Source organism: Bacillus rossius, chromosome 2 (assembly GCF_032445375.1).
Source record: "Bacillus rossius redtenbacheri isolate Brsri chromosome 2, Brsri_v3, whole genome shotgun sequence".
In the NCBI taxonomy this organism is placed as follows: Eukaryota; Metazoa; Arthropoda; class Insecta; order Phasmatodea; family Bacillidae; genus Bacillus; species Bacillus rossius.
The window spans coordinates 65,227,635-65,239,410 of NC_086331.1; the positions used below are offsets into that span (position 1 = coordinate 65,227,635).

An 11,776-nucleotide genomic window follows, 5' to 3' on the forward strand; every position below is an offset into this window, starting at 1 on the left:
TTAACTTGTTTAACATCTTAGCTACAATAGAAACATATTCTGGGTGTTTTTCATTTCCCAAGAACTCTTTAACAACTTGCTTGAATGATAACCATGCTTCTATCTCATTTAAGGTCATTGTGGATTCAAAGTTAACGTCAAACATCATTTTTCTAATGTCAGGTCCGACGAAGACGCCTTCTTTTAGTTTAGCTTCTGAAAGGTGTGGAAACTGTTGGCAGAGATACTTGAAACATGGTCTATCTTTAGGAAAAGCCTTGAAAAACTGTTTCATGAGGACTAACATTATATGTAGAGGTGGTAGGAGTACGTTTTGTGGATCTACTAGGATTTTGTGCAGAATGTTCTTCTCGCCAGGTTTTAAAGACTCCCTCACCGGCCAGTTCTTTCCGCACCAATGTTGATCCGTTCTCTACTGTCCCATTCACACAAGAAATAAGGAAATTTGGTGAAACCACCTTGCTTACCAAGAAGCATACATATTATTTTTAAATCGCCACATATCCTCCAACCATAAGCAGAATAGCCTATTTTATTTAACACTCTATCTAGGTTTTCATAGCTTTCTTTCATATGAACAGAATGACCAACAGGTATAGATGCGTACATGTTACCATTGTGCAATAAAACAGCCTTTAAAATAGTTTTGGATGAATCAATAAACAGCCTCCAGTCTTCCTTTTTGTATTCAAGACCAAATTCACTGATCATGCCGGGAATGTCTGAGCAGTACACTAAGTCACCTTCCTGTTCAAAATACTTGGAAAATAGCTGCTCTCTCTTCCTATACACATTAACGTTGGTTCCAACCGTCAACAAGTTCTTTTCTTTTAGTCTAGAGCCAAATAATTCAGCTTTTTCTTTCGTTAAGCCCACATCCCTGACCAAGTCGTTAAGCTCGATATGAGTAAACAATTTAGGCCCTGCATTTTCTGTATTACATTGGAATTCTTCAACATCTGGTTCATCTATCTCAGATACATCAGACAAAACTTCCGTTGAAATAGAATTTAAATTATCTGGTGGTTCAGGGACCGGCAAATCTACACCATGCCCTACTGGTCGGGTAGCGGACGGAAGGTTAAGGTAGCATATTACCTTCTTGTTTTTCGAGCTAGGCCCAGTAATATCAACACTGCAAAAGTAGCAATCATTGTAATGATCTGTTGACTCCCTCCATATCATAGGAACAGCAAATCTAAAGGTTTTCCCCCCTTTTTTTTGACCATTTTCTCAGATCTTCAACACATACAGAGCATACCTTATGCGGCGCTCAAGATTTATCTTGATCACCAAGTTTAATTCCAAAGTATGATAGATAAACATTTTTCACAAAGTCTGAAATATTAATTTGGTGTTTCTTAATCACAAACTCACCACAAATATAACAAAAACAGTCAGCAGAGTTTTAGACATTGTACTGAGCACATGTACAGAAAACATGAAAGTGAGGTTAGGTTGACAATAAACAAAACATCATCTGTTTACTGTAAAATAGATTGAACTTTTTTTTTGCCAGCAGTTATGTTTGAGCAGTGCTACCAATGTCATTTACAACCATTATAACTACTTTTTAAATTTATTTAAACAAAATAAAAGTTGTTAAATTCTGTAATAAATCGGTTAATTTTATATGTTTATTTATAAAGTGTGAACAAAGGGAGGGTGATACAGCTTCTTAAGTATCATATTTGGATTCAGCACCCTAAAAAACATAAGAATTTGGTATTTTAAGTAAAAAAGGTTTTTCAATGTTGGCTTGCGTAATCAGGAGAAAATTGAGAATAGGCTGAACGAGATGAAGAGTAGCCAAGAAGAAATGAAGAATAAAATGAAGAGTGGCCAGGAAGAAATGAAGAATGATATGATAATTGGCCAGGAAGAAATGAAGAATAAAATTGTTAACTGCCACGAGGAGATGATGAATTCTATGAAGGAAGAGATAGAGGACATCAAGAAAAACCAGGAAGAAATGAAAAAGATGATCGATGAAACCAGCATCCAGTTGGAAGGAAAAGTACAGTGCTTGGAGCAACATGTAGCAGAACATGAAGAACTAGTAGCGTAACAGCTGGCCCAACTCGAGCACACCACAGAACAGCGAATGGCGCAGCAGTTAGTTCAAATCGAGCATCCACTGAACAGCGAGTATCAGCGGTAACCGAAGAGTGGCGTCGGATGCTCAAGGAAGCTACATCGGCTGCGAAACGGAGTAGTTATGCTGGAGACATGAAGGTGGAAGGCACAACTGGTCTCCCGAAATTCAAGCCACCCACTTTTGATGGCCAGTCGTCGTGGGCTGTCTACAGGCGACAGTTTGAGGCAGCTGCTGAAGTAAATGGGTGGGACGATGAAGAAAAGGCTACGGTACTCGTCTTGGCCCTGCGAGGATCTCCACTAGAGCTGCTGCAGACCAAACCAGTTACAGACCAGAAAGTATATGGGGTATTAGTAGAGGGCCTTGAGTTGACGTATGGCGACCGACACATGGGCGAGGTGTACAGAACAGCCCTGACGACACGTCCACAGAGATATTCGGAAACCCTCCAAGAATTCGAAGCCAACATCGAGTGACTCGTGCACCTCGCCTACCCAGAAGCACCAACAGAGTTCCACCAGCAGCTAGCCACTAGTGCTTTTATAGACGGGCTCCGAGATGCGGAGGTTCAGCAAACTCTTCGGTTGGCTCGCCACAAAAACATTCGCGATGCTCTTGTTCACGCCCTGGAAATCGAAGGTTCCTGCATGGCCTCAAGAAACATGATTATCATTGCGATACAGGCCGTGATAGAACCTTACCACCAAGCGAATGGCCTCTCAGATACTAACGAAGAGATTGACGTGTCCCGGCAACAGCATCCAGTGCTGGAGTGGCTTGAGGTGGGGTGAAAAGCCCGCTGGTATGCTGGTAGCTGCTCCTTGTCTCTCGGATGCCTACGTCCTGCCTTCTTGCTGGGCAGGGGAACAAGGAAAGGGAAAGGTCCTAGAGCATAATCCTCAGAAGGCCGCTCCAGGAGGAGGGTCCTAGAGCGTAATCCGCGAAAGGCCGCTCCAGCGAAGGATTCCAGAGTGTAATCCCGAAGGCCGCTCCGGAGGAAGGAGAGAGAGAAAGAGTGAGGGGGGAGAAGAGGAGAGCAGAAAGTAATACACCCAATTCTAGATTCCTGCTGTATTTACCCAGATTTCTCTGGGGTAAGGATCTCTGACTGGTACAGTACAAGCCAAGCTTATATACAAGTCGGTTACATTATCATTACAGTCAATATTGTCGCGGTCTGGAAATTTCATTACTTTTTTTTCTTAAATTTAGTTTACTTTTGTTAACGTGTTGGTGTACGTGCGCGTTTCCAGGCTCGGCCGGTTGATTTCGACACGCGGGTATGGGAATATAGGTTACTGCGATAGAAGTTTGCAAGTGCCGCGGACTTTTGCGAGGCTGCGTGGGTTGCTAATTCTCGTGGGTCGCTGGCCAGGGCCTGCTGAGAGGTTGCAACACGCCGTTCCAGAAAAACCCACTGCGCTACGCTAGTCTCTTGTTTGTCATTCTGTGTGTTCTGCCACGCGAGGCTTTTGTGTACTCGTTTCGAGGACTCTGTCCTGATTAGTGATGCCATCTTGCGTCCAAGTTTGGAAACGTAGACGGAAAATTAACAATCGAGCAGCGCAAGAGGGAGAGGGGGAAACTCGCTCGCACCTGCGCAGAAGGAATAGCTGTCTTCAATTGTTTTTCATTTTTTCCTTGTGGGAAGGGAGGGGACCGCGAGTTGCCCTGTGGATAAGTTTTCCCGGTGTTCGTATTTTTTTTTTTTTCCGGCTTGGCCCAGTTTTGTAGTTAAAACCTCCTTCCAGGGAGGGGCCGAGGCTTTTTGCCTGGGGACCTCTCTGGAAGCCGGGTCCACGTCGGTTTGAAACAACTTTGCTTCGCCTCAAGTCAGAGGGTAAGTGGTTGGCCATGGCTCGTTCGCCACGACCATTTCTTGGACGATCTTCGTCTTAATCTTTTAAGTAATAATGTAGTATTATTCCATCCCTATTATTTATTATTTGGTTTTGGGAAAAATCGACGTCTGGTTATAAACATGTAGGTAGTGGTAACTGGGAAGTATACTATTCTTCCGCGGAGCTGCGATGACGAGAGAACCGCCATGTTGTAGTGATAATTGTTTGCCGGCGGACGTCACTTTAATATGTATTTAAGGTATTTATTTATTCGTGAATCTACGTGATAAATTATTATTTATGAATTCTCCTGTTAACCTTTTTTTTGTTTTATTTCTCAGAGTTTGTTTATTGTGCTTCTCATATTTGGATTAGTAAATAAAATCTGTGCTTGAATGAACTAATCATGTCTCTTTTTAGTGCATAAATAATACCCTACACTTCCTGTATAGGGAGAAGACTTGATCTCGAGTACCCTGCCTACCTATGAGCTACAGTACTACCTCCCCCCCCCCCCCCCCCAGTGTTATAGGTCATTTATTGTTTTGTGTATAGGTGTATGCAGGACGTCTGACGGCGCCGATTAATAGTCTTTTGTAGGGTTGTTTGTGCTTTATTTATTTTTTTTTTCTCTTCCCTTTCGAATTTAATCATGTTTTATTATAGAGCAGTGCAAGCAGGGTCGTGTGGGAGCACGCGGCGGACGTGTTGCGTTGTGCTTCACGTATTTTTGTTAGTAATGTTACTGTTGTGTTGTTTAAATTTAATGAATAAAAAGTTTTTGGTTTAGTTAAGTTAGTCACTCAGTCAGTCAGTCAGTCAGTTAGTCAGTCATGAGTTTCTTTTTTTGATCAGGTCACCTATCAAGGTTTATTAAGTTTTAATTACGTAAATTCTAATGCCGGTTTAATGATTATTTAATTAATTTTGAAAATTATCATAATTAAATTTTGGTTAAGAAACTAAGAGTTTGTGTGGAGTTTTGGTTTAGGAACGATGTTAAAACTTGTGTTAAGTAATGTTGTAGACAGTGCTTGTTGCGGGCGAGGAAAGTCATTTGTCTTGGAGCGGTGACGAGCGGGACAAGTCAGCTGTGCGCTGACCTTGAGCGGTTTCCGGCCTGGCGCGACACGGCTCGGCACGGCGCGGCAAGAATCGTTCCGGCCCGGTGTTTACCGGCCGGCTGGTCTTCCAAGGATACAGATAAGAGTTTCACAGTTATTTTTTTAATGATTAATTTTATGTCCATCATTGAATTCACCGTCTTTTTTTTTATGAGTTAATTTAATAATGTTGAGAGTAATAATTTTTAATAGCATTTATTTATTTGTCATAATTATTTTTGTTTTGATAATAATTAATTTTTTTTGAACTTTTCTTTTCGAATTGTAGGAGGTACACAGTAGGATGGATTAACTCTGAGAAAAGTGTGAGGTTTGTTTATTTGTGTATGTTAAGGGAATGAACTCCAGGGGAACAGTCTTTGAGATGAGAGAGTTGTTGTTATTGTCCAGCCAGTGGAGCTGAGCTGGGACAATTTGAGGTGTCCCTGGGAGAGTAGGGACGGTAGCGCAGACCCATAGAAGATGGGCTGGCTACTGGTTAAGGGTCGGGAGAACCCTGTGTTGTTAGTAGTTGGGGCAGGAGTTCCCCATGGTAGTACCGAAGTGGCTATCCCGTATGGGATAAGGGTACCACTTCAATTAATTTGGTTGGTGGGGTTAGAGTCCCCTGTTGTGTAGTGGGCCTATAGGAGATAGGCACTACAGCGAAATTTTTGGTTGTCCTGGAGGTAAATTCCCTGGGTTAAGTTAAGGAATTGTTCTTAAAGTTAGGAAGTAGGGAAATGTGAATCATTGCTGGAGAGTGAGTTAGTGTACCTGCCTACGTATTAAATTAAATTTTATTGAATTAATTTATGAGAAAGTGTATTGTGTTAAGGATAATGGAAGTGAGTTATTTTTTTAAAATTGGTTTTTGAGTAAAGTATTTTAAGTAATAAAGTTAAATAATAGAGTGAGTGGGGACAGTTATGATTGAGTATTTTTGAATTTATTTTGTTTTTTCTACTTGGAATGTAATGTTTTGATTTGTTCTCTCAACATAAGTAAAATTTAAATAAGTTTTTTTTATACGATACATTTGTTGACACAAGTAATAAAGCATTTTTATTTATTTACAATTTTATTTTAACTACACGAAAATTTGTATTTAGCTTTGTGATACAGAGAATTTTTTTTTCTTAAATGAATTGTTTTGTTTGTGCTCGATTCTTATGGGTTTTGTGAAAGTAGTGTTACAGTAATCAGTTCAGTGGTGACCTGGGACTGACTTCACGACTGAGAAGACTGAGCATGGTGTTGCTGGCTGCACATCAGAGTGAATCTGATGGCACCACCAGTAGCTGTTGTTTCGAGGTGTTGCTGTTTTCACCAGACGAGACCAACCAGCTGCTTGCTGCCTACAGCATAGCAGATGTTAAGGTGAAAGTATTTTTATTTTTCTTATCATGTTCATTATTTTTTTTTTTTTTGTCTAGGATGTTTAATGCAATTTTCATTTCAGCTTTCGTGGTTTATTAATAACAGGCAGATTTTAAGTGAATAAAGAAAAGTATTTTTTTTTTGGGCAGTCTAATTTTATGATTGTTGATTCTGGAGTTTATTTTTTTTCTAAGAGAGCAAGTTAAACAGTTAATAACGGTTAAAAGTAACTTACCTAATTTTTGCCTTGTTTTGATTGTTGATTTTGGCTATGGCCCTGGTTCGATTGAGTAGTTACTGTGTTAACAAAATTTATTTGATGATGATGCCAGTGTAGGAAGCTATAGAGTAATGTAATACAGACCCTGGAGGAATGGGCTGTAGCGTGAGGGCATGGAGGCCCTGGTTGTGACTGGGTTCGCAGGGTAGGCGACCCTTAGTAAATGAGAAATGAGCCTGGGGAATGTTGTGCTCTTTTGAAGTAGCAGTGGCTACCAATGTAAGGGGCACGGAGGTGTAGAAGTGGTGGGCCAGGGAATTGGCACCACAGGGATGATTGGTCGAGTCAATCCTGCCACTGAGAATTTTTTTTGTTGTTGTTGGGTTAGAGTCCCACAATGTGTGTCCACAGGAGGTGGATGTTAGGCATCTATTGGCTTTTGTTGTTTTGAAAAAGTTAGAAGCATGTTGCTAGTCATCGATTTCAGGTCGGAGTCATTCGTGAACCAGGTGCCAGAGGTCAGATCGTCAGAATAATTTAAATTTTGATTGATGAGATTATTGGTAAAATTATTTAGTTTTGGTATTGAGGTTTTTGTCCATGTGGGTATGTTTAATAATTTTTTTTAAGACTGTTCAAATAGTTAACCTATACCCATCTTTGTTTAGAATCGTTTAACTATTAGTGTTGCCCAAGTACAAAAGATTTTCATTTGCCTATTTGTCGCTGTCACATTTATCAGGAGAACTTGTATGTCAAACTTAAGATACCTATTGTTCATGTTAATTCCAATTGGAAACTATTTCAGTTTGTTGCGGTACCTTTCCGCTGGAAAAATAACACTTGCCACTTAGAGCACGAGCCCAACTTTTTAGCCGTAAATAATGAGCAACTGGTGACCATTCAGGGTAGAAATTTGTTGGATTGTCGTCCCTTCGAAGACAGTTTATGTTTTGTTCCCAGATTTTCAGGTGATGCCATGGGAAGTTCTCTATGTCCTAAAGCTTTATTTCAGGGAGTGACTGCAGAGAAACTTGGTGAACTGTGTGCTTACAGATGCCATTCGGGAACCCACCTCATGATTACGCAAGCTGGTCCTGAACGGTATTTTCTAACTAACCCTGTTGGTAAACTAGAAGTGCAGTGTTTAGGGAATAAGAACCAAACCTTGTTTTTAGCTGCTGCGGATCGACCTGGCGCTGTGGACATTGAGGTCCCTTGCGATTGTCGCTTGTACATGAATGATGAGCTTAAAATTAATGAACTTTATCCGTGTGATTTTCTTTCTAAAGCCAAATTCCAAATGATTCATGTGATTCCAGCTGCTTGGTCAAAATTAAAAAAATTAAAGATTTTACCTTTAACAGCATCTTCACACACAGTTTTTCCTTCATTAAAAGATTGTTTAGACGAGGATTGGCCTTCTGTTATTCCTCACTTGAATTTGGTCGTTTCACGTTCCTTTACGAGGCCCGACGAATTACAGCTGCGAGACCCGGTGGAAGTTGTAAGCTTTTTGTTAAAACATTTACAAAGTATTTCTTTATTTGTGATTGGTGGTACTTTATTACTAATTGTTGTAAGAAACCCTTATCTAGTGGGGATTGGTACCTTCCCCCTCGTATCAGCTTTTAGTGAAAATGTCATGTTAACAATGGAGATAAGCATAACTGTATTTATACTTGGTGTCATAATGTGTATGATTCTTTTTCTGCTATGGAAATGGTTGTCACTCAAGTGGAAATTACGGAAAACTGAGGAAATCTCACCTACTGTACAGACTGATGTTGCAACTACAAGTGAAACCTTTAACTTACGTGATCAATTTTCTGAGAATTGTCGATTAAAATCTAAGTTGGTTAGTGAGTCAGGTGAGGAATTTCATGTTTACCTCACCCTGTGTGATTAATTTTACAGAACTGTTGGTTATGTTTGATTTGTTCACCTCATGGAGGGCACATAGTTATTAAACACTTTTGTGGTTAGGATTTATAATGTTTTTTTTTTTGTAATTAACTGTTCAGTTCAGAGGTTTTACTTTTTGTTTAAAGAATAAAAAAAAAAGAGACAACAATCGAGGATGAATCTAGGGGTCCAAGCAATTATTAATCTAGGGTTAATTTTTTTTCTAATTATTTGTTTACGCTCGACTTTGATTTAACCTGGGTAGGGATACCTTGTTCCTGGTCTATCCCCTCCCCTGTCCAAACCTGTGTGCACTCGTGTCTCTGAAGACAGTGTAATTCCTTTTTCCACAGACTCAAGTGAGGCAGAGTTGTTAGCAACAAGTGTTTACGTTTTCTTTTTCTTTCTTGAAGAAGAGACAGTGCATCGATGTACCACATCCAGAGACTCCGACAATTACGTAAGCTATGTGAAGAACTTTCCTTCGCCATGTATGTCCTCCTGACTGAGGACCATGTGTTGTGCAGCCATTGAACTTGTGTGGGAGATGGACTACTGTTTCCTCCCCTGTTGTGTGGTGGGCTGCTTATAACTCATGAGGAGTTATACGGTGGAAGCCCCTTCCCAAATTGGTTGCTGTGTGTATGCGAACTTTCTGTCTTAAAAGAATGAAGAAACGGATCAGCATGGGGCTCGTTTTCGTCGACTTGTGCCGACCGAAGAAATCAGTTACTCTCGGCCAACCAGTGACAATGCTATTTTTTTTTCTGTTCTGAAGCTAGTAGCTGCAGAGGCGTGTTATGAAGATCTTGGACTTCACCTAATCCTTTGGACATTTCAGGTTCCTTTCCTGATGTTTATCCTTTGTTTTCCTGACTTGTATAGTCCATTCCTTTGTTTTTCTTGGAGGCCAAGCTCCCATTTTACTTTAGCTGTGTTTGTTTCATTTTATTGACATATTTATGATCATCTTTGTTGTTGTTGTTGGAGAATAACATGCCCCTGGACTCATCCTTGGTTAGTTATGCTGTTTATGGAACTGATAAAGATTAAATGTAGGATGGATCTTTTTGTAAAATATTTGACGGCATTGTTTGATAATTATTCAATAGGGTTACTTCACAGTTTTACTTAATGGAATAATTTGAATTTCTTGCTTTTAATTGTTTAACATAATGTTTTGATATGACGTTAAAAACAAACCTTCCCCCCTAATTAACTTGTTGAAATAGGCTTGACAGTGTAGTGTATGTTCTTTGGTGAGATTTTGATACTGGTGTTGAAATGTTTGTTCAGTTTCACTGGGGAGACATCCCCGATGACATGCTGCGAGGAAGGCAGGCTGAGGGCAGAACTGCTCTGAAGGCTGGATCCTGGGTGTGAGCTGCAGATCACACTTCAAGGACTCTTCTCTCCAGCTTCAACTAGGGCTGATCTGTCCACGGTTCATGCCTCTCCTAGTTGTATGTCGTACGAGTAGTTTTACGATGTGCCAGCCACCATCGATTCTTACAGGAAAGAATTGTTTCCTGGGCTATTTTGTATTTTGTATTGGTTTAACTTTTTCAGTTTAGACTTTGGAATTAATTGTTGTGGTAAAACCTAACCTTCGTGCGCTGTCTTGTTCTAGTAGGCATTTAACTTGTAATTCTTTGCCCCTTGTTTTTTCATTGTTAGGAATTTTTTTTTATGGCTTGTGGGGCACAAGCCCTTACAGACCGGGGTAATGTCGCGGTCTGGAAATTTCATTACTTTTTTTTCTTAAATTTAGTTTACTTTTGTTAACGTGTTGGTGTACGTGCGCGTTTCCAGGCTCGGCCGGTTGATTTCGACACGCGGGTATGGGAATATAGGTTACTGCGATAGAAGTTTGCAAGCGCCGCGGGCTTTTGCGAGGCTGCGTGGGTTGCTAATTCTCGTGGGTCGCTGGCCAGGGCCTGCTGAGAGGTTGCAACACGCCGTTCCAGAAAAACCCGCTGCGCTACGCTAGTCTCTTGTTTGTCGTTCTGTGTGTTCTGCCACGCGAGGCTTTTGTGTACTCGTTTCGAGGACTCTGTCCTGATTAGTGATGCCATCTTGCGTCCAAGTTTGGAAACGTAGACGGAAAATTAACAATCGAGCAGCGCAAGAGGGAGAGGGGGAAACTCGCTCGCGCCTGCGCAGAAGGAATAGCTGTCTTCACTTGTTTTTCATTTTTTCCTTGTGGGAAGGGAGGGGACCGCGAGTTGCCCTGTGGATAAGTTTTCCCGGTGTTCGTATTTTTTTTTTTTCCGGCTTGGCCCAGTTTTGTAGTTAAAACCTCCTTCCAGGGAGGGGCCGAGGCTTTTTGCCTGGGGACCTCTCTGGAAGCCGGGTCCACGTCGGTTTGAAACAACTTTGCTTCGCCTCAAGTCAGAGGGTAAGTGGTTGGCCATGGCTCGTTCGCCACGACCATTTCTTGGACGATCTTCGTCTTAATCTTTCAAGTAATAATGTAGTATTATTCCATCCCTATTATTTATTATTTGGTTTTGGGAAAAATCGACGTCTGGTTATAAACATGTAGGTAGTGGTAACTGGGAAGTATACTATTCTTCCGCGGAGCTGCGATGACGAGAGAACCGCCATGTTGTAGTGATAATTGTTTGCCGGCGGACGTCACTTTAATATGTATTTAAGGTATTTATTTATTCGTGAATCTACGTGATAAATTATTATTTATGAATTCTCCTGTTAACCTTTTTTTTGTTTTATTTCTCAGAGTTTGTTTATTGTGCTTCTCATATTTGGATTAGTAAATAAAATCTGTGCTTGAATGAACTAACCATGTCTCTTTTCAGTGCATAAATAAAACCCTACACTTCCTGTGTAGGGAGAAGACTTGATCTCGAGTACCCTGCCTACCTATGAGCTACAGTACTACCTCCCCCCCCAGTGTTATAGGTCATTTATTGTTTTGTGTATAGGTGTATGCAGGACGTCTGACGGAGACACGTCACAATATTTACAGATTTAGCTTTTGCAGCATGTTCTATAAGATTTCACTGACTGTCCTGATCATATGCTAATTTCTGACTCTCGGGATGCTCCCAACACGAGTGGAAGCCCGCTCCTTCCCTGAGTAATGACACAATGAATCCCACTTATTTACATTCTGCAGCAGGCGCCATCTATTGGCGCCGGGTGCATCACCATCTTACACGATAACTAGCTTAGGCATAGAGATTAGGTAAAAAATACCCTGCAATGT

The 11,776-nt window shown here is 40.8% G+C and overlaps 1 long non-coding RNA gene across 2 annotated transcripts; it reads left to right on the top strand.

The window, feature by feature from the left end:
- Positions 1 to 4,498: 4,498 nt before the first annotated feature.
- LOC134529337 (uncharacterized) lies at positions 4,499 to 11,346 on the top strand. Of its 2 annotated transcripts, none has more exons than XR_010074535.1 (2): positions 4,499 to 6,422; positions 9,844 to 11,346. It is a non-coding gene; the product is annotated as an uncharacterized LOC134529337 (long non-coding RNA). The 2 variants fall into 2 exon arrangements; XR_010074534.1 differs by having other exon boundaries at positions 4,499 to 6,416.
- The last annotated feature ends 430 nt before the right edge of the window (positions 11,347 to 11,776 follow it).